The sequence below is a fragment of the Lactuca virosa genome, chromosome 2 (genome assembly GCF_052849685.1).
Source record: "Lactuca virosa cultivar CGN04683 chromosome 2, Lactuca_virosa_CGN04683_v6, whole genome shotgun sequence".
Lineage (NCBI taxonomy): Eukaryota > Viridiplantae > Streptophyta > Magnoliopsida > Asterales > Asteraceae > Lactuca > Lactuca virosa.
In genome coordinates this window covers 173,532,848-173,537,409 of record NC_136427.1, presented here as the reverse complement: position 1 = coordinate 173,537,409, position 4,562 = coordinate 173,532,848, and the positions used below count along the sequence as shown (strand labels likewise).

The 4,562-nt window shown below is 32.6% G+C and overlaps 1 pseudogene; it reads left to right on the top strand.

Annotated features, from left to right (window-relative positions):
* The first annotated feature begins 1,353 nt into the window (after positions 1-1,353).
* On the top strand, positions 1,354-3,944 carry LOC145157973 (AMP deaminase-like; annotated as a pseudogene).
* Positions 3,945-4,562: the final 618 nt, after the last annotated feature.

Sequence of the window (4,562 nt, the reverse complement as noted above, 5' to 3'; positions counted from 1 at the left end):
GAGTTTTTTTGATTTTCTATTTTATTTAAATAATTTTGGTTATTTATGGTTTTTGTAAATTTTTTTTATTTTGATTTGAGTAAATAAAAAGTTATGTTTATTTTCTTTATTTATATTTGTAAATATAACTATTTTATTTACTCGAATCAAAATAAAAAAAAGTTACAAAAACCATAAATAACCAAAATAATAATAATAAATAGGAAACCAAAAAAACTCAAACACCAAAATTGTAATATACTCTAATATATTCATATATTTTACAATTTTTGGAAAATGTCAAAAAAAAAAGTTATCAAATTGATGAAAAATAAAACGAAACAACGAAAAAATTAAAAATAGGAAAAAATTAAAAAATAATACGAAAAGTATTAAAAAATATGAAAAAAATACGAAAAAACCAAAAAAAATATGAAAAATGTAAAATGTATTAATATATTAGAGTATATTACAATTTTGATGTTTGAGTTTTTGTTTTTTTGTTTTTCTATTTTTTATTACTTGAATTAAAATAAATAAAAACATTAAAAAACCATAAATAACTAAAATTATAAAATAAAAATTAAAAAAAAATGTCCAAAAACAAGTTATCAAATTATTGAAATTGTGCGTGTATGTGTGTGTATATATATATATATATATATATATATATATATATATATATATATATATATATATATATATATATATATATATATATATAAAATTACACAAATGGTCCTTGAGGTTTGTAGTATATATATTGCAATTTTGGTAAAAGGGTAAAATAGTATTTTTCATTAATGTTTAACAGCTGAAAAGTTAAATTTAACGGCACGAAGACTTCTCATGTAATTTTGTAAACCATAGGGACCAATAGCATGGCGTTTTCGTTGAAAATACTCGAAATGAGATATTTTGGAAACTAGCCCAGTTATGAAATTTTGTCATGACGTATAGATGCTAAATGATTATACTTTGGCCAGGGAGAGAACATGCAAATATTTCTTCTTGGGAAGGAGAAATTGAAGACCAATCCTGACATTTGGCGGTTGCGTTTGAAGGAGAACGAACAGTTTCTTAAACGATTAGCCTCCCTCCACTACAAGAATAAGCACCTATAGAGACGAGATCTATAGGGACGACATATGTCGTCGCAATAGTCGCACTATAGGGACGACATGTTGTTGCCATAGAGTTGACTAATTATTTTTGACTTTTGAAGCTACAACGACGACCTCTCGTCTCAACATGTTAGGCGGGAACGAAAGTGAATTTGGTGCGTTCTTGAAACACCTATGGGGACGACTTCTCGCTCCAATAAATAAAAAAAATAAAAAAATAACATATTTTTTAAATCCTTTGACGGAAATAATGGGGAAGGTCGTTTTGGGGATACCTATAGGGACGACTTGTCGTCCTCATAGCTCTCTACGGCCAAAATTGGAACAGCCCCTTCGTTTCATTCACGCACGCTAAGTAATCAATCATCGGTCTCTCTCGATCGATCGGTCAAAGATTCTCCCCTGACGACTTCCACACCTCCCACCACCGGCAAATCTTCTTCCTCTCTCCACCGATCCTCATGCTAGTTGCCGAAGACCACCGACGATCAGCTTCAACACCGACGATTCCAACTATCGGTTTCCTTTTCACCCCCGGTTACGAGTTCTAACAATTACAAGCCCCACTCTGGCGACCTAGGTTAGTAATTCTCGGTTAGAAACTGGAATTGGGGTTTATGTTAGCAATTATGTGTTTGAAACCGGAATTGTGATTTTCTATGGTTTCATAGCTCTCACAGGAATCATCGACGGAGAGAAATGTCGAACACAGTCGTGAATGGCCTTGTCGGAGCTGGCGGAGGTATCATTGCTCAAATCATCACGTATCCTCTCAAATCGGTTCTTATCCTTCCCTTTTACTCTCTCTGTCTACTTCCTATTCGTCTGAAGAAGATGCTGATATGATTGACAATGCTGATCTAGATACAACATACCTTCATACTAATGGAAATGCTGTAAGCTTTTGATACATTATTAGATCTCCGTGTGTGTTTGTAACTGATACCTGATATTCCATCTTGAAACACATGCTTTTTAACATCTGTTTCGCATCTACCAAACAGGGTCATGGGAGCTTACCAGAACATAATAATGCAAATGGAGAGCATAGTGTATCTGGAGACCTGCATGGTGTTCAACCAGATCCTGTAGCTGCTGATATTCTTAGGAAAGAACCAGAGCATGAGACCTTTGTAAGGCTGAGAATCAGCCCATTTGGTAATCTTCTCTCTTTCTTTTTGTTTGTAATTTCATCTATGCAGGAAAACACATACATACACAAGTATTTGAAAATTGAATAATCTTCTTTCTTTCCAACTCCTCTTATTGCAGAGACACCATCTTCTGATGAAGCAGAGGTTTATAGAGCATTACAAGGTTGTCTTGAGATGCGAAAGAGCTATGTGTACAGAGAATACATTGCTCCATGGGAAAAACAAGTTATATCTGATCCTAGTTCTCCAAAGCGTAATCCAAATCCTTTTTAGTATACCCCTGAGACAAAATATGATGTAGGTTTGAAGTTTCTGACACAAGTTTGTTCTTGATGCTTATTTTCTTGAATCTTGACTTGATATTCAAATGGTTGCAGCATTATTTTCAAATGGAAGATGGCGTGGTTCATGTTTATGCAGATAAAGATTGTAAGATAGCATGAATCAAAAGCATCTGTTGAGGTTCATTAAGTCCAAGTTCAAAAAGAAACCAGATGAGGTAATGCTTCATATCTATTTCTTGATCATTTAAAAATGTGTTTCTCTTTTGCATGAATCAAAGTTTCTTTTTTCCTGTTTCAGGTTGTAATATTTTGTGATGGGACATATCTGACCTTAAAAGAGGTTTTTGAGAGCTTGGATTTAACCGGGTAACTTTACTATCTGTAGAACAATTATATCTTCTTGTGTGAATGTTTTTTTTTTCTGATCATAAGTCTTAAATGTAGATACGACCTGAATGTTGATCAATTAGATGTGCACATTTCATCGTTTTGATAAATTCAATCTGAAATACAACCCCTGTGGTCAAAGTAGGCTTTGGGAGATTTTCTTGAAACAGGACAATCTTATTCAGGGTAAGTTTCACTACTTTTTCAGGTCGTTTTCTTGTTGAGGTAACAAGCCAAGTGTTTGCAGATCTTGAAGCGAGTAAATATCTATATATGGAAGAAAGCAAAGTGAATGGGACAAGTGAGTTTTGAAATCCATGTTATTTATTTATTCCTTTTATTTGTTTTGATCCATGCATGACACTTACACTTACACTTAAAGCTTTTGCCTTTTGACAGATGGCTGAATACAGAATATCTATATATGGAAGAAAGAAAAGTGAATGGGACAATTTAGCTAGTTGGATTGTAAACAATGAATTATACAGTGAGAATGTTGTCTGGTTGATTCAGGTGATCTCTTACTACAATACTTTAAAAGACACCAAATGTTTATACTTTAATATCAACTAACATTATAATTTATATGCATACTTGTGTTGTTCAGCTACCCCGGCTTTACAACATATACAAAGAAATGGGATTTGTGACATCATTTCAGACAATTTTGGATAATGTTTTAATCGATCAAGATTCACATCCCCATTTGCATGTTTTCTTGAAACAGGTACCAATTAAATTGTACACATTACATAATTTGAATTTGATTTATTTCATAAAAATTTCTGTTTATTAGGCCTCGATTAGTGAATATGTGCAAATATATGGGAATCCAACCTATCTGGAACAGATGCTTACCTTTGTTACATCAGAAAAAAAAAACTTCAATGGTATATAAATTTAATTTCATCTTTTATTTATAAAATCATTAAAATGTGGTCATTTTACTTACAATTTACACTTTTTTATTTTTTGCAGAAGGTGGTTTGGATTATGTTAAGTTGAAATCCGTTTAGCACTGAATGAGATTGCATTCTGGATGGACATCTTCAGATGATGAAGATGAAATAGATGGACATCAAGATCAAGGTTCCTTCTTCTACTAGTTCCTTCATCCTTTTTTTTCAGATAATGAAAGTGGGAAGAGTGCAAAAAGCTTTAGGGAGCAAAAAAGGGCACACTATGATGAGAAGCAATCCATTGTTGATGGTGCTTTTATAAACCATGTAGAGTGTAGTGTTATGTACACAAATGATAAGACATGTGATGATTATGCAAATTTCCTCAAGTTAATAATTTTGTTCTTCATATGAATTATATTTAATAATGTAGTGTTTTGAGATTGTATAAAATATTAATGTTTTGCAATTAAATTTACCGTTTTATCTATTTTGTAAATTTACTGCTTTAGTAATTTTGTGACATGAAAACTGGGAAATTATAGAGAAAAAAGAGCAGCTGTATGGGCATACATATAGAGACGACATGTCGTTTCTATAGGTGGATCTATAGAGACGACATGTCGTCTCTACAGATGCATCTACCACGACCACATACTGTTGCTAAAGGGTAGGGCGAGTCGACTACATCTCTATCTATGGAGACGACGTGTTGTGTTTATAGATATACCTATA